The sequence below is a fragment of the Agelaius tricolor genome, unplaced genomic scaffold (assembly GCF_023055355.1).
Source record: "Agelaius tricolor isolate 1412-34295 unplaced genomic scaffold, bAgeTri1.0.p SCAF_7, whole genome shotgun sequence".
In the NCBI taxonomy this organism is placed as follows: domain Eukaryota; kingdom Metazoa; phylum Chordata; class Aves; order Passeriformes; family Icteridae; genus Agelaius; species Agelaius tricolor.
The window spans coordinates 8,490,541-8,517,350 of NW_027269267.1; positions in this window are offsets into that span (position 1 = coordinate 8,490,541).

Consider the following 26,810-nt stretch of genomic DNA (forward strand, 5'->3'; position numbering starts at 1 on the left):
GATGCTGGGTCCCCTGCCAAAGCAATTGTCCCTGCCAAAGTCCTGGGACTGCCTGGAAATAAGGAATAAGTGGCTTTCACCTCATCCAACACACAGGACTCATGCCTTTGGTTCTGGCAAATGTAGAATATCTGAGATCAGGAGTGTCCAGTGTACCACTGGATTGACAGGCTGCTTAAACTGATGGGCCCCTTTGCCTTTTTGCCATGTCCCTCTGCTCTTGCCCCCACCTCCCCAAACAAAGAAAAAAGAAAAAAAAAGGAAAAAATTAAAGGAAAACAGACCCAAAACCTTTAGGAAACTTGTTCTCCTTTCAGCAAGCAGCCAGAAAGAGCCAAGGCATTCCTCCACAATCCTCTGTGTGCAGCTGAGGAGGAGGCAGCAGCAGCAAGGTGAGAAGTGTTCCCCAGTGCTGGTGGCAAGGTGGATCCCCCTCACTGGCCTCTCCTTACACCAGCACCAAGGTGGGCCCCAGTGCTGGGGTGTTTGCCATCCCCACAGCACAGGCTGCCCAGACCCTCTTGGGACACCAGGCAGAAGCAGGGGTGTGCTTCAGGTGGCAATAAATGGACTAAAATCCCCTCTCCTTCCTCACGTGCTGCTGAGCTGCTGCTCTCAGGCTGGGATAGCTCAGACATGTGAGAGCAGCCTCAGGGAGAGGATTTTTCTGTTCCCTGCTTGAAGTGAAGCAGCGGCAAAAACAATCAGCTGGTATAAAAATTAATTAATTAATTCCCCGTCCCTGCACTTTTAGAAGAAATGTGGGATTGTTTTTGTACTTGGCTGAGTCTTGTTTCAGCAAAGAGGTTCTGGCCACTGGAGCACTAAGCAGATGAAAGAGAAGGGCTGGGATCCATGCTGAAGCAGCCTCCATGCTGGTGTTCCAGTGCTGAGCCAATCCATCTCCACTGGAGCTCACAGCCTCTTTGATCAATCTCATCTTTAAAAATACCAACACTCCGGAAGGCTTGGGAACTGCTTAATGTTCCTTCATTGTTTTTCAAGCCATTAAAACCAGAGGTATTAGCTGCTGCATACTTTTTGTCTTGTTTGGAAGTAAAAAAAGACAAGAAGCGGAATGCTAAAAGCGCAGATTAAAACGATTAAAAATAACGCAGCAATGAAAGTCAAACTGTTGGCTCTAAAAATGTTGATGCCTTGCATTGCTGTAGGCATTATATTCATATGAATGAGAGCAGAGGGCCCTGCTACCTGCCTCTGTGATGAACTGTGTGTGTCATTGCATGTGGCTGCTGCATTAAATCTGGAAGGATTGCCTTCTGCTTGTGCAGCAGCCGGGGCTGCCTCCTTGGTGATGCAGAATAAGGTGATTGCTCTAAAAAGAGACTCACCTGGGACCAGTTCTGGGCCACAGGAGGGATTTTTTTTTTTGGCACTTTTCTGTTTTTTCCCCAAAGAAAGAGTTCTGTGAATTGCTGGTCTGGTCTCAGATCTCTCTGCAGAGGTGCCCCAAGCCCTCCTGCATGTGCTCTTGTGGCTCATAGGTGTTTTTTTCCTGAATTGGCCACGGCTCTGTGCACCCACACGTGTTCCCAGCCAGTCCAACACTGATGGAGACCTGGCCAAAGCTTCAGGAACCTCTGCTGGGGTTCTCTTTCTCTGCTGTGGCATCAGATAATCTCAGCAACAGGCAGCCAGTCCAAAGCTTTACTTCCATTTGAGCCACAAGAAGGAGAGCTTATATATCTAGCAAGAATTAAAAGACCATCCAAAAGCTGGGGCTTTTCTAGTGCAATGACTGTGTGGGTTTAAGGTACTTCTTGACCAATAGTTTTTACTTGCAAGCCAACTACACATTTAACACCACTGTGGAAGACCTGGGTGGGTTTAGAACAGGCATGCAGGCTTCCTGCTTGTCCTACATGCCTGATGAATTCACTCTCAGCAGCTACCAAAGGCTGCCTGCCCCTGGCCTTCACTCTGTTTTCTGGTGGCCAAGCTGGGGCACTCCTGGATTTTATGGCATGTTTGACCCAATCCCATCCTTCTGATGGGATATTAAGCAAATGTTTTTTGACTTCTTCCCTTGCCACACCATGGCTTCTAATTAAAGAAACCAGTGTCACAGGAAGATGAGTTGTCACACGATCAGGTCGTCACTGAGGGTGCCAGGACCAGCCTGCACCCCAGCTGGCAGGGTCAGCCCCTCCCTTCCTGGGGCCTAACACTTGTAAGCATAACAAAACCTGCTTAATTTTGAGAGAGCCTGGGTGAAAGTTTTTGCTGGCTGGACTGAAATTTGTCACCATTTACTTTCCAGCATTTGCAGACATGAACATTTGTCTCACAACGGGGTCCGAAGCTGGGGCAAAAATAATTTCACCACATGTAAAGGTGCAGGTTTTCTCTTCACCTGGCACACTCTCACCATTTTCTTCATCCCCTCTGCTGTGTCTCCTGAAAGGCTGGTGCTGAGCCAGAGGTGAGAAAAAGCTGAAATTAAAAGAGGATTTGGACGTTTTGTCAAAGCTTATCAGAACTCCGCTGGTTTGCAGCGCGAGGCCACGGCGCCAGCCCTTTCTTACGAAACTCTGGCTATTTCTGGCTGCTCTTTTTCAGCCTTCCCAGATGTGAGCAGAGCTCCCTGCATGTTCCTGGCACCTCTCCAGCTGGTTGCTGGCAATGCTGTGCTGCTGAAGCCAGAATGGCATCGTGCGGTGGGGCAGGGAACAAGGGGACCTGGCTTGCTGGAGGAACTGGGTTTAAATGCCTGAGATGCCTTTACTGCCATGGAGGAGTTACAAAGATGATTACACATGCAGACCAGGCTGTCCTTCAGCGTGCCTGAGGAGTGTAAAGGGCACAGGCAGGTCATTGGAGCCTTGGATAAAGCAGGAGTCTGTTCACTCTGCTCTGAGCCTGTTGGGAACTGACCTGTGGCTGCTCACACGAGGATGGGAAGGGGGTGCCAGGCTGTGGTGTTGGGAGGTTCCCAGGATGAGGTGAGAGATGAGAATTTGACTCCATGTTCTCAGAAGGCTGATTTATTATTATATAATAGAGCAGGGAGAGCAGGGTTAGGAGCAGTACTGTGTTCAAGGATGGAATTTTGGTTCATGCACTTATTAGGGTAGATAGCTTTAGGACTTTGATTGTGTTTAGGGTGAGGAAAATGGCTGCAGTTATTACAGCATACAGGTAGAAGTTGAGAAGGGTGAATTTAGGGTTGTAGATGATAATGATTGCTATTCAGCCTAGGTGGGAGATGGAAGAAAAAGCTAGAATTTTTTGGATTTGTGTTTGGTTGAGACCCATTCATCCTCCTAGGGCTGCTGAGAGGATAGCTAGGATAGTTAGGAGCATAGGGTTTATAGTGATATATTATATTATATTATATTATATTATATTATATTATATTATATTATATTATATTATATTATATTATATTATATTATATTATATTATATTATATTATATTATATTATATTATATTATATTATGAAATGCTACACTAAAACTATACTAAAGAAAGAGAAGGGATACATCAGAAGGTTTAACAAGAATGATAATGAAAGCTCTTGACTGACTCCTCAGTCCGACACAGCTGATGGTGATTGGTCATTAATTAAAAACAATTCACATGGAACCAATCAAAGATGCACCTGTTGGTAAACCATCTCCAGACCACATTCCCAAGCAATCAGATAATTATTATTTTCATTCTTTTATGAGGCCTCTCAGCATCCCAGGAGAAAATCCTGGGCAAGGAGGATTTTTCAGAAAATACCATGGTGACACCAGGCCATGCAGCAGTGCCTATTGCCAGAAGCCCTGCTGGGTCTCAGCTTTGTGAGTGACCCCCAGCTGCAGCTCATGCTCCAAGGGCAGTGCCACAGCCCTGTCCCCTGCTCCCAGGCCATTTCCCACGAGCACAAGGGGCTGTCCAGCTGCCCCTGAGGCATTCCTCAAAGGATGCTCCCGGCACAGCGGGAGGCTGCAGCACAAAGCAGGCCACAGACACTTGGCTCAGACCAGCATGCAAGACTTGAAAAATGGAGCCTCTGGAAGATCCTGGAATCAAGCACCTCTGAATTTTGGGGCAGCCTGAGGGGATGTGGAATCCAGCCCTGATCCAGGTCCATGGGTATATGGCAGCAGCTGTAAACGTTCTTAGGATGTGTGGATTACAGTCTGAATATTAATGTGGCCCTTTTCTTCCAAATGGAGAGAATCCTGGCTATTGCAGAGCAGTAGGTTATTAAAATGGATTGGATTATTATATATTGGACATAGCAGCAGCTGGGGTGTATGGCAGGGCAGGTAAACATTCCTATCTGAAAGCGTGGCTTCTTCCTATTCATCAGTAAAAGCATATTTCTGACATTTCTTCTGGAACAGCTTCATAACGATACCCAGCCTTCTCTGTGGAAGCCCAGATATACAGCAACAGCTCCCAGAATGGCAAATCTGCCTTCTTCCTCCTTTTATTACCTCACTGCTAAGGAAAAAAAAAAATGACACACTTTTCTTGCAATTGGAGATTAAGCAGAAATTCAACTCCAGCTTGAAACTGTGGCTCCCAGCTCTGATTTTAAACAAACAGCAAAAGAAATTCCTAATGCCTAAAGCCAGCAACCTCAGGCCATGTGGAAGTTGTCCACATCACTAACCTGATTTCCCAAGGTGATGAGTTGCAGAGGTCACCCAACCTGACATGAATTATCTGTTCAAAAAAAAAAAAAAAGGAAAAAAGCCTTTCAGAGACTGATCCCAAAGTATGCAAATTTTATTCAGTAACAGGTCCAGTGGATCTCAGCTGGAGACCAGCACTTTGGGTCAGTGTCAGAGCTGAGGGGGATTTGACACTGCCCCAGTGTCCAGGTCCCCCTTGAGCCTGGAACTGGCCCAAACTGGCCTGTGGCTATCTGGCTTCCAGGCTGAAGGTGGCTTGCTAAAATATTACAGAGTGGAGCTCAGTTGTGGGTTTGCTGCAGAAAGAGACTGAAACACGTTTTTCCATCCTGCTGGACAGTGTCCAGATATTAGGTAGGAGCACATCCCACAGGGATGGAGGTTACTCTGCTCCTGAGTAAATAGCAGCATCCCCACAGAATCGGGTACAGAGTATGAGGGATTGGACAGTTTTAGGAGGAGAGCATCACTTGGGGATGTGGAGTCCCCACATGAACAAATAGCTAATATGCTAATATTATTTAATCACTGGTTTATATTTAACCACTTTGAGGGCATTTGTGCTCCTCCCCTTGGAGAATGGTCCTTGAGTCCTCCAGCGAATGATACTTGAATTTCCCTTCCCCATAAAGATGTTTCTTCATGGAAGTGACTCTATGAAACAGATAGATATTAATGAATTTTTTTAGAAACAATTTCTGCATACTTTTTTCTTGCCAAAGCTGTTTTCTAGTTTAAACTTCAACTGAACTGAATAATCTTGGCTTCCTACAAGCTGCGTTTCTCTGTGAATAAATAATTTTCCAGTTCTCCCTCCTTCAGATCTTATGTCCCATGGTATGCTTGGAATATCTCTGCAGAGATGCAAGGCATCATTTTCCATATGGATCTGCAATCAGTTCCTTTATCGTTTGGCATAAACGATTGCACGAAATTAGTGCCTGAGGAAAGGGAGTGTGAACATTCCCAGCACCCGCCCTGGGACTCTGCAGCGCTGTGAGTGACTCTGGGCCACCAGCTCTCACCACGAAGAGTTCCTGCCTCTTGGTGTGCTGCTGTGGGGAGTGCTCTCAGCATAGGCAAAGGCCACCTCCTTCCTGCAACCTTGCCACAACGCCCTGCCTCTCCTCCTGACCAGAGATGGCATCCCCACCACCCTGCCGCTCTGCTGGCAGTGCAGGAAGTCTGGACACAGATGTTGCTCTTGATCCCGGCCTCACACTTGGCAGTTCCCTCTGAGACATGCCGTTGGGTCAAAACACACACACTGAGTTTTATTTTTAATTCAGAGCTTTTCTTAGCAGCCAAAGTTGTGTCATTCTGCCCTTCCCTTTCCCCTTCCCTCTTTTTTTTGACACCAGTGCGTGCTCGGGTTACATCCAGCCCGAGCACGCTGTGCTATGTACCAGTGGCTCTATTTTTACACCTCCTCCTAGCTCAGCTGCTGGCTCTGTGGTTTTTGATGCCGTATGCAAACTGCAAAAACAAGCACCCCTTGTAGCCCAGAGCCACCCAGAGCCAGCAGTTCTCAAAGCCCTGCCTGAGGCTGCTTTGGCCTCTCTGCCTGCCTGCCCCAGGCTGCCTCTATAGCTCAGCCATGGTCACAGGGCTGTCCTACAGACTCCAGCTGTGTCAGTCTGGTCAGCATTGTGCCCCCGAGCCCAGCTCCCAGTGCCTGGGAGCCCCAGCTCCCTTTGCTGACAATTCCCCTCCTTGGAATAGCTGTGCTTCTGCAGGTCTGTGCTCATCTCCTCCTGCATGGCACCCTCTCTGTGATTGCTGTGCAGAGGGGAAAGCTGGGCTAGCAGAGACATCAGGTGCTTTTTAAACTTCCCTCCACTTTTCACACACTTCTTGAATTATCCTTGGGTGCAGATATCAGCCATCCCTCCTCCAAATCCTCGGGTACTTCAGCATTCCCCACCCCTTGGGATGCCCAGGATTGACCTTCCAGTGCTGTTTGTGCTCTGGCTGCCTCTCCAGACCCCATCTCCCAGTGCCAGGCTGCAGCTCTGGGCTGCCTGCCCTCAGAAGCCAAGGCCACCTGCCTGCCACCCCTGAAGGGAGGTGGCCCCAGCCTCCCTCCCCTGGGGCTGCAGAGCCAGAGACCCTTTGAAGTGACACCAGCTACTGCTGCCGTTGGACTGATGACTCCAAAGTGCTCAGCACAGGGTGGAAAGAAAAAAAAAAAGGCAACTGCAATGTAATTAATGCTGTAACAACTTGTTTCCCCCTTGGAGAATTATACCATTAGCTGCTTCAATTGTGCATGAAATATAAATTACATTACTCAGAGGCATCATGTCTAAGCAGATACAATCCTAAGTGACACGGCTTGCCACAGTGTATCATGCTCCCTGGTCAAAATTAACAGAAGCCCGGTTGCCTGAGGCTAGCAGATATTCATTCAGATATCAAAGTTATAACCACGGTACTTCAACCTCCTGCCTGCCTCGGGGGATTTCCCAGGGGAGAGCAATGAAACCAGGCTCTATCATCTGATGAGAGCAGCTCGCAGGTTTGAAAATTGCTGGTGTACCCCTGGCAACTTGGTGTTTCAGAGCCTGGGGCTTTAACAAACCAGGGGTGTGGTAGCATCACCATCCTCAGCACTGTGGGAACCCAGGACATCCCTCTGGCTGTCCAGGACACCAGGACCCCTGCCAGGGGGCTCAGAAGCCCTGGCACAGAGCCCAAAACACCTGTGGGTTTGGTTATGACCCATGGAGCAAATCACCAACCTTAGAAGAAAATCAGCAAGCCACAACAATTTAGGTAGAATAATAGTGAAGTTATCATGGGGTGGAAAAGTAGATTTTGGGGTTTCTGGTATGGGGGTTCAAGAGGCAAGATGGAGGGAACTGGGCATGTCCAGTCTTTTTCCTTCTTCTTCTTGGCCTCCATCTTCTGCTGTGATGTTGGCACTTTTAGATTGGTTTAGAGTAGAAGCTCACTGTCTAACATAGGTGATAGGTATTGGAAAGTAATTGTAAATATTGTATTTGTAGTTTTTAGTATAAAGACATAACAACACCCCAGGGGCAGGCAGAGTGCCTGGAACTGTCATGCTGAGCGGGCCTTGGCAGGACAGGAGGAAGAATTTTATAGATAAGATACAATAAACAACCTTGAGACCGAGAAATGAAGAGATCTGACTCCTTCAAGCGCCGGGCTGGGAAAAGAGACTTTCCAACTCTTCTCAGGGTCACTCTGAGCAGTGAGAGATCCCGACAATGCATGTCTCTGATTTGTGTGTGCCTGATTCCTGTTTGCTGCAGCCAAAATCTGACCAGGGTGGTGGTGCTAAACATTGTAAGAATGGATGGCAAGGACCCAACAGGAGGAGGAGGGCTGCTGAGCTGCCAAAGGAACACAGAGGCAGGAATCTCCCCCTCACTCTGAACCAGGACCTTTCTTCTGGAGACAGGAAGCTTCAGTTCTTGTACTTGGCTCCTGTGATTTTGGGGTTAGCAGCTGGCTGGAAGACACATTTTATTCTCCTCCAGTGCCCATCTATAATGAATGATTGCAACCCCGCAGCCTCAATTAGCTGTGTTTGTGAAGAATAATTCGCTCCACTGTTGGAATAGCATCACAATTTTTTTTCCTAGTCACTTAAAATGGACCCTTATAGCTGCAAATGTGAAAACAGAAAGGGAACTGCAGTTACTCTTCTCTGCCTCCAGAATAGCTTTTGCCTTAGTTTGCCTTTGCAAAGTGGAAATCCTAAATAAATCTCTTTCTTGGGGGAAAAAATATGAGGAAAAAATATGAGTCTTGACAGTTTCAGAATCAAAGAAGATTTCTGTGTCACTGTTTTCCAGCATCTTATTCCTCAGTGTGTCCATACACCCAAGGTTGCCCCACCCCAGGTGCAGAATCTGGCATCAGCCCTTGTTGAACTCTCTATGGTTGGTGATTGCCCAGTCCTCTCATTTGTTGAGACCTCTGCAAGGCCTCCCTGCCCTCCAGGGCATCAACAGCTCCTCTCAGTTTTTTATTATCTGCAAACTTGCTCAGTATCCCTTCCAGTCCTGCATCTGGGTCATTTATGAAGATGTTGAAGAGCACAGGGCTGAGGATGGAGCCCTGCAGAGCCCCACCTGTGACAGGTCACCCCTCTGTCACTATTCCCTACAACCCTTTGTGCCCAACCTGTGAGCCAGCTGTTCACACCTCACATGATGTGTTAATCCTGCTGTGTGCTGGACATTTTGTCCAGAAGGTTTCTGTTGGAGACAGTACTGAAAACTACTGAAATCCAGAAAAACTACATCACCTTGATCAGCTAGGTGGGTTACCTTGTCATAACAGGAAATCAGGTTGGATAAGCAGGGATTTCCTCTCATGGAGTAGTGCTGGCTGTGACCAGTGACTGCAATGTCTTTTGGGTGTTTTTCAACACCTCCCAGCATAATCTCCAGAGCTTTTCCAGGCACTGAAGTGAAGATGACAGGCCTGTAGTTCCCAAGGCCCTCCTTCCTGCCCTTCTCAGCCAGCATCTGCTGAAACAGGGCCAAATCCAGCAAGGTGCTGTGTGCCTCCAGCTCCCACTTAAAAGGAAGTGAGGATGCTCAGCACTTTCAGGGCTTTTTTGGCATTTCAGCATTTTACCAGTGGTGTTGCCTGAGAACTACTAAGAGAGCCATGACAGGTATTGGTTGTGGTCTCCCATGGTGGGGAGCTGGTGCTGTGGAGAAGAAGGCTGAGGCTAGGTACCACCCTCAACACACACTTTCTGAGCTACAAAAACTGCAGCACCATTTTCTCTGCAGGGCCATGTATGAGTGGGTTTTGCCAACAACATTATGTGCAGGGTGGTGGCTCAGCATCAGATTAAACAGTAGGTGTTGACAGGTCTTATCCAATGCAGCTTTTGTTTTTTGGTTCCCTTGACCTCTGCTCCTCAGTAAAGCATGAAGAGTGCATGAGGAGTACCTTGCTCTAAGCTGGAAATCCTGTCTGTCAGAGGAAAGAAAATGATCTTGGTCCAAATTGACTTTGGAAGGAAAGGTTGTTTTCTCCGTCTCTTGTCTGGCTCAAAATCCAGTCAGAGAAAATTTCTTTGCTCCAGAGAAACCGTTACTAAATTCAGTCAAAAAGTAAAACTGGGATATTTTCAGAAGAAAAACTCTCATCCCCTTTTCTATTTTTGAGTTTTGAGTTGAAGTGCAAGATACCTGATTTTAAAAGAAGGAAGTATTTAATACAGAAATGAAATCACTGCTGAGAACTTTGCCTCCTGAAACACAAATTGCCATCAGGGTTCAGTTCAGGGGAGATGCACCCCACTGCTGGTGTTCTCCATAACCACAGCATGAGGGTTTCCTGCTTTCCTGTTCATGGCTGAAAGTTGTATCTGAGAATGTGCAGTCACAGGGAGCTGAAGGCTTTAGTTCAATAATGGGGCAATCCCAGAGCACAAATGTAGTGCAACCCTATGCAGGGGAAGACCTGGGCTGTGGATGTGTCTCTGACAAACAGGAGGCATTGCCAAATGCTGGAATGCCATGAAACCTCTTCCTTCAAGCCCTCATTGACTTCTTTGCAGCAGCCAGAATGGTGGCAAAGGTTTCTGAAGAAAGGGAAAGAAAGATAAAGAGAAAAAAGGATTTTCAGCAGCATTATCCTAGAAGAGGCAGGCACGTGACTTGCCACATGCATCTGGAGAAGCCTTCCCTGCCCCCCACAGCAACAGCCAATGCAAATACACCTGAACATGTCAATATTCACAACATAGCCCTTAAAAAAATAGCTGAAGGAAATCAAACATGCTGCTTCCTGAGAAGACCAGGGAATATACATTCCCAAGTGCTGAGCAAGATCATCCATTATACATTTCTATCTATTCAACCAACTGCCTGCACATCTCCCGTGTGCCTAGACAGGACAGATGCCCTGGTTCTGTATCCAGCACAGGAGAATTGCATCCAGCAAAGAGGCACCCCTAGATCTGTGGGTTTGCTCTCCTGAAACGTTAAAATGCCAGCACTCTTTCAGGAACAATTTTCTTGGCAAGGGAAGATCTTGACTGTCGATTGCACTTCGGCAGCAGCCAATATAGGAAGTAGCAGTATAAATTCTCATTCTCATTAAATGTGTCTGTCTGACTGATGGACGCCAGTAGAATTACACAGCGGATCCAGATTTGTGGGTCTGACAGTAATAAACCAAATTTTCATATAGAATACATGTCTCAGAGGGGTGTTGGACATGCTTTATTTCTGTGAGTTATAGGCACTGCGTGATACAGGAACGGTGCTGGGCACCACTGAGTGGAACATTCACCAGAACCAGCCCAGCCCTGATGAGCAGAGCAGTGACCTCCCATTCACACACTGCTTTCACTGCCCAAGAGACAGGCTCATCCAGTGCTCCTGCTCATCCAAAAAACCTTTCTCTCCAAAAAACCCGCCCTGTGTGCTGAGACACTCCTACACTCTGCAGCAGCAGCCTTGGTAGGAACAGGCAGAGAAGGGAAAACCAGGCACAGGAGTGTCTGAGCTCCTCTCACAACTCCACCATCACTTCTCCAACCCCTAGTAACCTTTCCACAGAGCCACTACGACCAGGCAGGCAGCCAGGAAAGTGCTGCAAAGGTCAGGGCACTGACCTCTTTTCCTTATAAAGCAAGAGCGCGTCAAAGGTGTCGGTGTTGGGTCTGGGATGTGGCGGGTCATAGTACAACTGTGAGGCAGCCAGGACACCCAGACCTTTGTTTTCCAAATTGCTACAGCAACGAGCAGGGTTAGATACCGGAGCTGTTAATTCATCTGCATGGCTGCCAGTGGTGGAGTGGTGCCAGAAGGAAAGGTCTGCAAATTTTCCCAGTACGACTATTTATCAATACTGCTCTCTGTCCTGCTGTTTCAAGTGGGTTAATAAAAGATGTAAAATATTTCCTTGTCTTACTTTTGCACTTTGAGCTTCTGTTTTGCACACAAGGCTCTTTTCTCCTCTCCGGTCTCAACTTTTCTCCAGCAACCTGTCTCAACTTTTCCCCAGCAATCTGTTTCACCCTGCTCCCACACAGCCACCCTGCTGACCCCTCATTCTGGGGTGTGAGGTGCTATCCCTGCTGCTGCAAGCCCAGGGGGCTGTTTTGGACTGTTCTCTGTTCAGTCTCTCTCCCAGGCACTAGATAACACTCAGGAAACCCTGTGCCAGTTCCTGCTTGCTGGCTTTCCTTGCCATAGTCCTAATTTCTGTCCCTGAACTGGCAGGCTGCTGAGCTCCATCCTAAAGTGCCTCCCATGCCCCCTGTCTACACCGTGTGAGCATCCCTGCTCCAAAAACCTATTTGCTGCCACAGTTGTGAGCTCCTCTGCTGCCTTGGATTACTGCAAGTAAATCAGCCAGCAGCAGCTTTGCTTTTAAAGCCCTCTTGAAAGCATTTTCTTCCCCACTGGAAGCGTCAAAGGAAATTCCCCTTGATGAGGTTGCTGGCCCTGGAAAATCAGCTAGGAGCATACCAAGCAGAGGGCTCTGGTAGGTCTCATGTTTCAGGACTAATCCTGGGGTCCATGGTGGAGGAAGGTCCTTGGGAAGGTGGCTGAGTGGTTGGGCTGCTGTACCCCAGGAGCCTTAGAAAGAGGATTAGGTCAGCGCACTGAACAAATGGAGGGCGAGCGGAAAGCTCAGTCATTTTGGGATTGCTCACCACAGCTGCAGACAAAGAGATGAGAAGAGGGATTTAAAAGATTATTCTGAATGCAGGCCAGACCTCAGGAGAGCAGCTAGCTGGCAGATAGGATTGTAGCTCCCTCCCACCATGCCCGATCCAGCCAGACTGTGCTCACGGATGAGGCTGGGCATGTGTGATTTTATGGAGATTGGGGGTCCTATTTGCTTTTTGGATCTGTTTTTTGGGCACTTTCTGGGTTGATTCTGGTCCCATTATTATGTTTGTTTAGACTAATATTTACCAAGAAGTCCTCCCCCATTCCCAGCCTTTCTTTCCAGAGGTGCCTTTGGGGTTTCCACGCTGACGAGGCTCTCTCAGGAGCTGCAGTAAGTGTTTACCCACATGCTGGGGCTCCACCTTGCCTCAATTACTTGGAAGATTATGCTGTTCCCAAAATGGTGACCTTTCTCAGTCTTGGGGCTGTATGGAGTTTTATATTGTGTTTTAGGATTTGCATTTTTATTTACTATGTGTTTCATTGGCCAGCTGTTCTCTAGCATGGATTTTTAATGCTTTGGAGGAGATTTCCTCACTATCCCCTCTTGTCCATGTCCTTTAAAAGTAATATTTGATAAAACTAAGCTGTTTTTTGTGCATTCCCCAGTTGATTTCCCAGACTGATCGCATGACTTCTAATACCTTATTCCCCTCCCCACATCCTATATTATTCCTACAGGCCATACAGTCTGCTGCTCTACCTGTAGTGTGATAGATATCTGGAAAGAGAGAAACCAAGAGAAAAAGCCAAAAATATTGTATATATCAAAATCACAAGCCCTTCCCCTTAATTTCTTGTTCAGAGAACCAGCAGTGGTCATTTGCTAGATAATAGCCAAATATTACATCACTTCCCAGAGACGCCTGTGATGCTGATCTGGAAAACCACACTGAGCTAAGACTCATTAAAAATCTCTCTTGGCAATTTCAGATTTTGCATTGAATAAAAGGTCATGATTCCTTCATATCAACAAAATCCATTTCTTAGTATTTTAGCCTTCAAGAAGGTTGAGATCCAGGCTCAGAAAATCCTGGGGAAGTTGTGCCTTTCTTTTCTCTGTGAAGAGAAATGTGGCTACAAGAGGTGGTCACCTTCTCATCCATGGGAATCAGAGAACCTTGGGTGTCTTCCTTTGGCCTTCAATCTGAAGAATCTGAAGCTCAATCTTAAGAAATGTGGTGCTACACTGTTGGCTGGGGCCCAAGTTCTCAGGGTGTAATGCAGGTCCAGCAAAGTCATAAAAGGTCACACCAATGAAGCTGAGAAGATGCAAACTTTATCACTGGTGGACATGGGAACCTTGCCACCTAGAATGGGTGAGTCCTAAATATTTTCCAAAAATCCAACAGGAAAGGCCTCTTTATTGAATAAAACCTTCCTGTAGGAACCAGGGGGAAGGAGATGGCATGGGTTTGCTCTTGAGACAATTGATGTGATGTTGGTCTGAAAGAGACAAAGCAATTTTACTGACATTTGTTCTTCCTTCCCACATTTTGCAGGAGTTCAGACAGCTGTGACTGGAGCTGTAGGACATTAAAGGACTTGGCAAATATCATTACCTAAATATGGATGAATATATATTTTCTGATGATTCCAGCCTCCAGGGGACAAGTGAATTTGGTTTCTTACTGAACTTCCTGTGCTTATTAGGAAAATGGCGGCTGCCATCACAGAGCAGAGTCAGATCACCATCCTGAAGGAGAAGGAGTGGCAGCCTGCACCAGCTGAGGCAAGCAGAGGTCATTGCCTCTTACCCTGGCCATGACTGCTTCAGGTGTTTCTGAGGTGGCACCACACTTCCCTGCTGGTGTTCCTCCTCCAGCAAAGGCTTCACAGAGCTGGGGAGGGAGGGTCTGGACAAACAAACACACCAACACCCTCAAAGCCTTTGTTACTTGTACGTGGAGCAGGAGGGGACTGATGGTGCAGTGTACAAGAGGGATGTAGGATCATGGCAGGAGCAAGCACAGGAGGCAAGGAGGAAAAGGTGACACTGAGAAGCAAAAGGAGCTGGGAGGGACCAGGACTTTAGCTTTGGGAGACAGAGTGTGAGGAAAAGGATTTGCTGGAAGCTACATGGCACCTGGGAAGGGAAAGAGCCACAGAGGTAGCCCACGGCCGAAAGGCACTCTCCTCTTCTTGGCTTAGAGACTGAGTCCAAACCTGAGCACTTTGCAGCTCAAACCCACCCACACAGTGTTAGCTAAGCTCGTGTAAAGTTAGACCCAAACTCCCCAGTGCTGAGGATCAGATGGCTTGTGCAGATGGCTAAATATAGTGGTGATGAGTGTCCAAGCCCAGGGCACCTTGTTGCGGAGCTCGCACCGTGCGCGCCAACAGCAGCGTTTTCTCTGCTCACACTCTCCCTCAAAGGACATCTTGGCCTGCCTTGCATGGCATCCCTCAGATGTTTTGGAAGCATGAGAGGCCATGGTAAGGAAAATGGGAAGGAGCAAGAACAGGAGGAGATATATATTGGGTGAAGGAGAATTGTGCTGGTGTCCCAGGCTGACAACCCACTGCCACCTCACCCAGCCAGTTCTGGAAAGTGTGTGGTCACCCTTTGCAGTGTCCTCAGGCAAGCTGAGCTCCTGAGAGGGTGGTGGCAGACACCCAGTGCTGCCAGGAGGCCAGACAGCTGGAGGCAGGAGTCCTGGCCCCTGCTCTTGGCTTGATGCTCACTGTGGGGGGGTGCACTTCCCACCTCCTCTCCTGGCACTCAGGAAGGGGAAATTTATGATCCTGACCTTCTTCCTGCTGTCAGATCAGCTGATGAAAAAGTACTATCTAGGAATTGATTAGGGACTGGTCCAAACCACTGCTATAAATCTAAATGCCCCCAATCAGAAATTCCAATATAAAGCTGAATTTTAACAACGACCCTATCTGTAACAGGTCAAATCTGGATTCTCAGTTTCCTCTAGAAGAGTTTAGTTAAACCTTTTTGAGTCTAGCTCCTAAATACATTAATAGCAGCAAGTGAATTTGTGATCTCCAGCACTTTTAGAGTTAATGGAGAAAAAATGGACACTTTCAAATAGATTCAGGAGGTCTGACCATAAATCGTCTGTATGATAAAAAGCAAATATAAATTTTTAAAAAAATTTAACCTTGCATGGTGTATAAAGAGAATACATAATATTCTTGAGCATAAATACATCTCAAATCAAGCCCATTGTGTATACACGGAATATGTAATGGGTTTGCTTGAGACATTTACCTCAAGCTGAGGCTAAAGTGGTGATCTTTTTATGACCAATATAGTTCTTTGCAGCCTCCTACATGCTTCTGTGTATATCATTTTTCAGGCCCAGTACAGACTGTCCTGGACAGTATGTAGATGTGCAAAGGGTACATAACACCTGTCTTACATGACAGGCTCTGGAGTCAGCTGTGGAAGGGGCTCATGGAGCCAGGGAGGACAGAGCCTGTGGGCAGAAGGCTGAAGTGAAGAGGAACACAAGCCAGCTGGAAGAAATGGAAAGGAAAGACAGGGCACAGGCTGCAGTTCCAATCAACTTTGTCTGAGAGCTTAGGATAGGGATGAGAGTGAGCAGCAGGAACCACACTGACCAGATAAATCTCAGACACTCCAGGTCTAGTCACGAGGAGGGGAAAGATGCAGTGACTGCAGGACACACAGACAAGGTCACTTGTTGGGGAAGATAAAACAGGAGAGCCTTATAAATATGATTGCCTGGCAAAAGATTTTGAGAATATAGGAACTATAAGCAAGATTGAAATGAAAGCAAGCTCTGAGATATCTGAGTTACTGGACAACTGGAAAATAATGGTATGGCTGGCTGAAGGTAATCCCCTTTTGATGAGACAATACCCTCTGCTTGCAGACAGGTTCAAGGGTCACAGCAAACCCTGCTAGCTTGGCAGAAGGGGCCCAAAGAGGAGTTTTGAGGGTTTAAAATGTAACACAGTCTGGTAATGTAGTGATTCTTATAGGCTGGATGTAAACGCTATAGGATTTGTATCTTGTACTAGATTGGTTAGTGAGAATTAGAATATCCAACACAGAAGAAGATTTATGGTATTGTAATGGGAACATCGCTCTCTTACTCTCTTATGCTCTCACCCTCTCACCCTCTCATCCTCTCTCCCCCTCTCTTCTCTGGGGCCTGCTCTAAGCTGTGGCTGGCAGCTCCCAGCAGGGCCCAGCCCCCAGGCCCTTTGCAATAAACCCCAATTCCACAACCTGGCTGCAGAGATCTCTCGTCTCTGTCCGTCCTGTCTGTCCTGCCCCCCAACACTCCTACAGTCACTGCCATCCTGTCATTGCACCTGACACCATGCCCTGGCACACACAGTGCTGAGCCAGGCCCTGAAGGCAGCACCTCCAGGGCTGGGCAGCGGCCTGCAGGGTTCATTGCCCTGACATGCTGATCAGAAATGCTGATCCAGTCTGGGACTGACAGCACCAATGACGCCAGTCATCATCCAGCTGCACAGTGAGATGCTTCATCATGAGGTGGAGAGGGCTGTGCCTGGGCCAGGAGCTGCAGGGAGCAGCAGTGGAGCTGGCCTGGGGAGGCAGAGATCATGCTCCTGTGTGTGCACATGCTCATGCACACAGACACCTCCTGTGCATGCTTTGTGTCTCATCAGCAGGTCAGGAGTTCAAGTCAGATAATCAGACTGTTGTTACTATGTTTGGCTTAGTGTAGGGTTTACTGGCTGTGCCCGTGTGGCAGTGCTCTGTTACCAGAGAAAACAAGTGGCTAATTGTACATCTGGATGGGAAGTGGTGGCACACCATCCCCTGTATGTCTTGCTTGAAGCAAACCATGGGCAGCTGAGAGGGAAGGGGCAGAAATTTGTTCCAGCACCTCCTCCTGCCAGCACTCTCAGGGGTCTGGAACTGTTGGTCACTCCACAGAACCCACCTGCCTATGTGGGGACAGGGCCATGCAGGGTGTGTGAGTTTTCTAAGGACATCATCACTCACCAGGAACACCCATGGCAAATCCTTCCCAAAAAATGAGACAGGTTGGTTCCTCAGTGCTGGCCTCTTGCTTGAAGTCTGCTGCTTCTTTAATGTTAGCAAAATCCATCTCACCTCTATACCAACACCCTGTAAATATAACTGCAATTCACAGGAAGCCAGTGTGTGCTGGAACAGCCATGCTGCACACAGAACACCTACTTGGAGAATTATATTTATTTCCTGGTTCCAGTCACAGGCCAGAGAGCAGGTTTATGAAAGGTTAATGCCCCCTTATATGGCTGCTGTCAGTTCTTACTTCCTCCAGAAGCTACATTTTACTCTTTCTCCTTCCACTCCCTCCTCTCCTTCCATCCCAGAAATGCAGCTCCAGGAACATGAGGGGGAAGGAGGGAGGAAATGATGCCAGTGTCCCCAGATGATCCAGGCAATGCAGGTGTAGTAACACCAGTGACATTAGAGGTGCCTGGGACTGCTCTCACTGAGCTGTGGCTCCTGCCTCATGGTCTGGCCAGGTTCACTCCTCCAGCATGTCCCAGCAGTGGCAGTCCCCATCTGCAGTCCAAATGTAGATTCCAGATCCAGTTTTGTCCTCTGATAGAGCAGCCCTGGGCTCCTTCACTGGCATAAGTTGTTCTCCCCAGGTTTTGAGGGATGTCCACGTGAAGCTCCTCTAGCTGCTGACATGCCCAGGTGGATGTGGAGCCATCCTGGTGATTTCAGACCTTGTTCCTTGGGACCACACCTGTGTACGTGTAGGTGTACATGGCAAGGGAATAACACTTCCACAAACTTCCCCCCTTAACCCTTCCTTTCCTCACTTGTCTCTCCCAGGTGACGTTAATAGAATTTAACCTGGTGGCATGACCCGTTAGTCATCCTGCCACACTGGTAATTTGGTCAAATGACAAACTTTCAATCATTTGAACAAATGGCTGTTTCACCAGGGCATTTGATCAAATGATTAAAACTAAAAGGCATTTGGCCACATGACTGAAGATGTGATCATGGCTCTGGACAGGTGCTGGAGCAGATTTTTATAAAACAATCAGACTGGAGTATAATTCTTCATGCACCGGAGCTTCAACATGACCAGGTCCTGCCTGCTGCTGATATTGTGAAGGAATGTGGGTTTCCCTGCCTTCTCCCTCCTTGGGACCTCTCTCATGTTCAGTTTGCCTGGCTCTGACCCCAAAAGCCTTCCAGGCCCTGTGACCATGGGAGATGGGCTGGGAGAAAGTTGGGCAGTGGGGAGGTGGGAGGATGGAGCAGGGAGTGGCAGCATGGCTGGCCAGGGCATGGTGCCCCTGGAAGTGACCACCTCAGAGTGTTCTGTGATTCTGCAGCTGCTTTAGGGGTCATTGGAGGGGAGGGCATCACAACAACCCAAAGGAAGGGCTGGGGTCCTGCTGCTCTGTGTGGGGAACAAGCATGGATGGAGCTGAAATGTGTCTCTCCCTCCCATGGGCAGTGGAGAGTCTCTGGGGAAACAGGCATTCAGAGGTGTGTCTAGGGTTTGGTCTCTCCCCCAGAAATCCTCCTGGGCAATTTGTCCATTCCCAGACTGTCCCAATTATTTATGACAGCAAGATAAACCCTTTCCAGGCAGAGAGGGGACCACAATCTCTTTTCTGTGGAACTGACAAGCTGTGACTGGAGAGAGACAATGTTTGTGGTGAAGAGCTTCCTGTAGCTACAGAGAGGTCAACAGGATGCTTACCAAAAATGAGATTCAGTTCATTGAATTAATGTAGTTGAAGCAGGGAGCACAGAATATACAAGTGAAGAGAGGACTGAAGCTTTTAAGCAGCAAGCACTGTGATGCATTAGACAGTATTCCCAAATCACTATTCTTGATGGTTTTGCCTAAAGCTAAACCCCCTCCCAAACCCCAGAATTCAAGAAAACAACGTAAAAGGGGCTATTTCCTGGCCAGACTCATTGCCCAGGCACTGTTCAGATTTTCCTGCACATTCACAAGAAATGTGACCTTTGTATGCTGTTGCTGGGGGTAGGCCTGGTCCTCAGAGGGATGGAAAGTGTGTGATTGCTGGATGAAAGCAAAAAGGAAGCTGCTCAGCCAGCAAAAACCCTGGAGGTGTTTCCAGTGCTTACTGCATTTGGAAGACCCAACAAAACCATTCCTCCCTTTCTATGGCTTCTGAAGGCAGTTTTCAGCCTTCCCTTTCAACATAAGAACACAAAAAATGCCTCGCTGGGTCAGACGAGCAGCCTGTCATGCCCAGTGCTCTGGCTTAAGCAATTTAAGGAGAGAATGTGAACCTAAACACCCTCTGTGACTCCACTGCCTCCACCCATCCCACAACACCTGCACCTGTAGGTGTGTTCAGGGTGATGGAGGGCACATCCCTGTCTGCTCCTTTCCTTTAATATCTGTTTATAGCCCTGTCAGCCATGACCATGTCTAATTCTTTTCAAGAAAGGGAAAGGAGAGAGATCTCAGCCTCAAACTCCCCTATTTTATATTATGTCCATTTATTCCAAAACAGCCATTCCAAACATTCAGGCAGGGGGACAAGGTCAGGGAGTGCTGCAGGCTGAGGGCTGCCTTCACTTGGTGTCCACAGTGCACAACCTAACAGGACTCCTGTCATGATCAGGAGCTCTCAGGAGAGTGGAGGAACAAAGACAACTGCATTCCTTTCCACCTCTGTGTGTGCTCCTTTTGAGGAAAGCCTTTTCTTTTTTTTTTTTTCTTTTTTTTTTTTCTTTTTCTTTTTTGTTTTAGTCCTTTCTCTGCAGATGTACATGGCAAGAGGCTATTAACTAAATGATTGGAAGTTTCTATTTGTCCCAGGAACTGTGAGATTTCCATTTTGCTAAATGAGGGAAATTTTCAGCCACTTGACTGACAAGAGTGTTTGGGGAGAAGGAAAGCCTTATCTGCTAGAACAATTTGATGAATTTACCATCAGAATGAATAAGATGTAGATCCACACAATGGGAATTCCTTTCTGCCTAATAAATAATACTGTCTCTCTTGCCCTACCAGGGCAACGGGAGAACTCATTAATTACTGAGTCTGCATAGCCTGGAAATCAGAAGATGTTAGTTAAATGCTAACTCTTCTCATCTTGAAAAGCAAAAGGCTGTGTTTGGTTTGAAGTTGGTGTGGTTTTTTGGTAAAAACACAACCAGGATTTTGTCCTGTGATGAGGCTATTCACACAGCTACTTGAGGCAGGTATAAATCATATGGACTGTGCATGGAACAGGAGGAATCTACTCTATGCAAAATTAATGTTGGGCTGGCCCAGCAGAAGCAGCACATGTAGCAAAGGTGAAGTGCACAGTCTTAGGGGGAAGCTGTGTGCCTGCCCACCTGGTAAATTTATGTCTTTCACCTCTAGAACTTCAATTCATGCACAGTGTGAGGTTGTAAGTGAAATGAATTTATTGATGCCAGTTCATTCCCTAATGGGTAACAGTTCATGTCACAAAATCAGTACAGATAATTTGTCATGATTGGAAGTCTCTTGTAAAGAGAGGATCCAGTGTGCAGGGGTATAGAGGAATTAGTTCCTGGCCTCTGGGAGAGATGGCAGAGCTTGATAGAGAAGCCCACGCTCCAGCAGAGGAAAGAGAGGCAATAACCAACCCTCCCTCCCAGCCCCTCACCCCCTTGTGAACTGCATCACACAAAGTTCCTGTGCTGCAAGTTCAACAGTAATGAAAACCAGGCCTCCCTCACATTGTACCTCATCCTAGGATGGGAATGAGACTCAGTGCTTATGTCAGATCAACACTGAAGTCAGTGGGAAAACAACACCAGCAGAGCAAAGCAGAGGCAGCAGACTGTGTGTGCAGCTGTGCCAAGAAGGAAACATCACCCAATGACCCCTGAGGGGTTACTGCAGGGGGGATCCTGCTGACATCTCTGGTGGGTCCTGACACAGCTCCAGGCAGGACTCTCTGCCTCCCAGCTTGGGAAACTGATCTTTCACTCCCCTCTTTGGCCTCCCCTCCATCCCTTGGGACAAAGCAGGCAGGAGATGCTGACGCATATTGCAGACTCCTGAACAGGGGAATGCCTCAGAGCTGCCTTCAAGTGTTTCCCCTCTAAAAAAAATCCTCAAAATCCACCAAGTGATCTGTACCAAATTGCCTGGGAGTGCCCGTGAGCAGGGTGTTGGATCACTGCCTGTGAAAACTCCTTGCTCTGTGTGACCATAGGACACCATGGTCACAGGAGTGTCACCTTGCCCACACCACGTCGGGCTGGAGGTGGATCTGCCAGGAGGAGCGGGGCAGCACGAGGACACTAACAACAGCTAAGGAGAGCTTGAGGCTGGGACAGCCCAGATCTCACCACAGACCCTCCTGTGCCTCTTCCCAACCTGTGCAGAGCCATGTGGTTGTGACCACATGTGCCCTGGAGCCAGGGTGGCCCGGGTGGTTCTTCATGACACTGCCTGGCAGAGGCAAGGCACAGATCTGTGACATCAGGATGCTGTTTGCTGTCCCAAATGACTGTTCAATTTCCAGCAAGTGAGTGACCTTTTGAGGTGAAGTCACTCTGGTAAAACTGCAGTAAAAAGAAAAAAAAAGAGAAAGGATCATTAGGTACCTGATCAACTGATTTTCTGAAAAGTTAGAAGGTATGGGGAAAGAAAGTGAAATGCACATTCCACCCACTGCCACTTTACATCCTTGACTCCAGTGCTCTGCCTGACCCAAGGAGGAGAAGCATTACAGGAGGAAAATAATTCCTGTAAGATGCCCAGTATGTTCTTAACAAAAGTTATTCATAGAAGAGATGACTGGAAACTGCTCTTCCTGTGCCCTGGGAAATTCTGTACTCAAAAATGAGGGAAACAAGGAAATAAAAAACCCAGCCAAGGAAACAAGCCTCAATCAAATTTGATTCCAAAAGAGAAGGAAAACATAAAGATAGAAATCTGTGTCTCTACTGCAGGGCTGACGTAGGAATTCCCTGAGACTTCACAGAGTAGGCTGGCTGTCCTCTGCTCTCTCCAGAGCACTTCCAGGGCTCAAAGGCTGGCCAGGAGGTCCAGCAAGGAGCCAGGAGACTGGGGCTTGGCAGACTCCATCCCCTGCCTGCCATCTCCCCACCAGCCTGCCAGGTGGGCTGCTGCAGGGAGAGGCAGGGAAGCTTTCAAAAATTGCTTGGCAAGGAGATGTCATTCTAAATCTGCCTGGTTTCTGGGAGGATCTCATCAAAACTGACACGTTTCCATGCTGGGTTTCCATGCTGGTGTATTAGATTTTGCAATGCCAGAGAAGCATGCCAGAAAATTGCTGACTGGCTGTACCGTGCACACTGAGAGCCAGCAGCTCTCAGCTGCAGCCCCACCCATCTGCCCAAGGAGCAGCCAGAGAAACCTGGGGAGAAAACTCCCGACCCCGACAGCAAAGTTCCCACATGACTTCTTCAGGTGTGGGCAGAGCAGGGCTGGGGATTTTGGGAAGCCTTTAGCACTGACTTCCTCAGGCTGGGGATTTTGGGAAGCCAGTCACAGCCTCAGAATGCTGCACCCTGAGCCACTGTGTGCAGGGTGGCTGTTAGGCTTTGCTTTATGCCTGTTCCTCCAGATAGCCCTGGGCCTGACTGTTGACCCAGGTTCATTTCCAAGCCCTCCCCTATCAATCAGACATGCACATATACTGTTCCAGTAATGAATCAAGCTGCCTTGTTCTTGGCCTCAATCAATCAAGCAAGACTGTGTGCCACACAAACATTCATCTAGGCTGGAAATAACAGGTGAAAACAGCCCCAAGCACAGCCTGTGGGGAGCAACTCCCCATTGCAGCAGTTCATCAGAGAGCAGGAATTTTTGGTGTGCACAGGTGTGTCAGAGGCATGAGGCAGCAATTAAAGATGGTGAGAAAAATTATTCAAACTCAAGTATTTTCTAATAAAAATGTGTGAAGAGAAATGTAACTCTGTTGGCATGGGAAATTCAGAAGGCATAAAAAGCTCTGTGAATTCCACCCAGTCATAGAAAAGCAGGAACTCATGTTCTGCTTTTAAGCCTGTTTGAGAAAACCAAACTGTGAGGGTTAACCAGGGCATCTTCCAGCCAATAGCTGGAAATGGGCTGCCCAGATAATTTGTGTAACCACAAATTTCTGCTAAGGTTTCTTAGAGATCCCGGGGAAAAGAGCTGTGCAGCCAGAGCAGAGATGTTCCTGCTCCTGGAAGTGTCAGGGTGATGAGCCACCATGTAACCTGACAAAGACTGATCTACAAGATACAGCAGAAAATCCTTATTAGGCACCAGCCTGCTTATCAAGCAGCTCAACAAGCTCTCCTGAATCACTGCATGGAAACTTAGCAGAAAATGTATCTTTGTGAACCTCATTTTTCTCCCCCAGCTGTGCTGAGCTGACCATTCAGGATGCAAAAAAAAAGAGCAAGCTGCACTCAGTGCTTGCTTCAGACCCAACCCAAGCCATCTTTATCAGCCCCTTCCAGATGTTCTTGCAGCTGTATCACCTCACCATCGCCTCAATTCGATGTGGCACCAAGGCAAATTAAGGGCTACATTTTTGTAGGCATTGCTGATGCTCTGTGCTCTGCTCCAGCTTGCTTCTCAGCCTCTTTTTTACACACTGGGGTCTTCAATTACTTTTCCAAATGAAAGGGAGTCATGGTACTTTAATTAAACATTTAATTGAAGGGAGAAAAAAAAAAAAAGAAAGAAGGAGGGGGCTGATGTTTGCCAACGAGGAAAGGATAACGGTGAGAGATTGCTGCTTCTGAATGAAACCTCACAATGCTGCTCTCTGCAGCAGGAGGCACCCTGGGCTGGGGCTCATGTATCAAAGTACAGCTCAGCTCCTATTCAATTAATGTGTCTGTTTCAATGGGAAGCTTTTGTAAAGCATTGTTGGAAATGGTTTCTAATTTTCCCTTCAGTTTTTGGCTGGCTTAATTAAACTTACGCCCCCTGAACCCTTGTGTCTCTCCAAAAGCAGACTGGTTATTGACCTAAGGGATTTTTAAAAATAATTTCTATGTTTCCCTGGCCACCATCAGTGAATTAGTGAATCCAACTTTTTTTTTTTTTTAAAGGTTCATCCAATACTGAGGTGATTCTGCTCCCTGCCCCTCCAAGAGCTGGCAAAAACACATATCATCTTTCCTTTTCTGTAGCAGCCTGAGAACTGCAGCTCTCCAGGCTGGAGTTTTCCCAGATAAAGAAGTCATGCAAGCCAGTGCCTCCACAGCAGAAGCAGGATGTCTTGGCACTCCTTGCCCCTTGCCCAGGGCTAGGATTGCCTGTGAGAACAAACCCACTCACTTGTATAAAGGTTCATGGGAGGCTCATGGACTCAGGCTCATGAAGGGCTCATGAACTTAGGGCACAAGTTTGTTTAGGGAGTGAGTGACCTAAAGAGGTCTGGTTTGCCATCAGTTTGTGTCTCAAGAGCGAGCAAAGCCCTGGATTTGTTAATGTCTGTGACAGACAGAATCCCACAGTGGCCTCTCCCTCACTGGAGAATTTGTAAAGTCTCTCTTCAGTTGCCTGGTCTAAAAAGACTCAGAGACCTAATTATATTTGGGACATCTGTCTCAAATTCAGTGGAAATCTGCTAATAGGCTCTGAAATTATGGGAAGGTTGAATGAACTAACACAGAATTGCAGGAAGCTCCTCTCCTTTGGAAAGCAGGCTAAAAATGAGGTTGAAGCCTGGGTTGTGTGTCCATCATTCCTTCCACCCCCATGTTATTTACCTGGGGGCCTGAAGGGATAAAACACAGGACCCATATTCATCACCTGACACTGTCACTGCAGGCAGTGATTACCTTTGAAATTTAGGCTCTGCCTGGTGTTAAAGGATGAGAACGTTCACAAATGTCAAAACACAAAAGAAGGCTTTCACTAAGGCAGCATCCCGCGGCACAGCATTGCTGCTGCACAGTCATCCTACTCATCCTCCTTGTCACTGGGAGAGCAGGGGGTGAGGGTAGGCAAAACTGGGCCACTCCAGCAGCACTGACTCAGGCTGGAAAGAATACAAGCCTGAGATCAGAAAACAGACAGTGAGCCTGATGAGCAGGGTTGCCTGCCTTGTTCTCGTCTCCAAATGCTCTGAAAAAACAGCAGGACAAAAAGTGTTTCTTGGGGCACAGCTGACTAAAAATTCAAGAAGGAAACAGTCTTGTCTGCCCACAAAAGACTAGGAAGGCTTGCTCCTGTCTAGGCCACAGAAACGGTCCCATTCAGAGCTGAAACCTTGTTGTTACAGGCTGCATAGTGGAAAAGCAGTGGAAGTGCATCAACCTGCTGGATTTCCCACCCCCAGCAGGCAGGAGAGCTGCTCACAGCAGGGAGCTAAACATGGTTTCTGTTCCTCATCGTGACTGAGCTGTGGATTAGATGCAGATTAACCCAGCGACCTGCCATCCACTCTCATCCATGCTTAAGAATATAAGCAAAGGGAAGCTGATGATTAGGGGAAAGAACGGGTGAAGTTCAGCTCAAAGTTCAATGTCATTGAAAAAAAAAAAAACCCCATGAATGCCAAAACCAGAGTGGGACTGGTTTAAGTGTCCATAAGCATATGCAGAGCCCACAGTGGCTGGGTCATTTTCCTGAGGATTCAAATGTAAGGTTCCCAGCATGGGAATTCCTGTGCTCTGGTTTTGGTTCCATCACCAGCTGACTCAGGGACAAGCCACGCCGCTCCTTCTTGCCATACTTCCTTTTAGCCACATCTGAAACGAAGAGACTGAAACATCCTCACCACATGGGGATGTTCCCTGCTTTGTGTGTGTTTGCTCTGAGTGATTGGGGATTTACATATGCAAAGTGCAGCAGGGAATTAGGAGCAAGCATCAACCAAGCCATCTTGCACAACCACGCCTGAGTGTTGTGTAGGAGGAGGAGATGGATGGGAGACAGACTTGATTTTATCAAGACAGGAATAAACTTAATTTCTAGGACTGTTTCCAATAAAATAAAGGCAATTCTCCCTGGCTTATAACACCTTAATAATCACTGTAGTTGTGACACAGAATCAATCATGCTTTTATTCTGTACTTCTTTTTTAGGTTAGGGAAAGCAAGTCTGTTCGAGCAATGCTTAGAATGAAATCCTTTGATATTGGCTGTTGTGTTTTCAGGTAACAGAATTCATACTGGCTTAAGAATTTACTCTTTGCATGCAACTTATTCATACCTGAGGAAGACCCAGAGCAGGTGGGGAAAGCATGATGGAACAAGATGCAAGCATGATGCAAGGCAAAGGGGTTGTCTAGCCTGCTGCTGCTTTCCATGTGAATGGATTTTATCTAGGCACTGTTGTTGTTGTTTTTTATTATATTATACTTATACTTATTATTATTATTATTAGGAGAAGAGCTTGGGTGTAGGAGCCTGGGTGCACCAGAGCCCTGTGTCTCTGTGATGGTGTTTGGGAGGGCAGCAGTCAGGTTGTACACCTACAGCAACCTAGATGTTTATTTTATCTTACTTTTAAAACAGTTGCAGAATACAGCACACTAAAATACATGTTGTAATGTGTCCTCTCACTT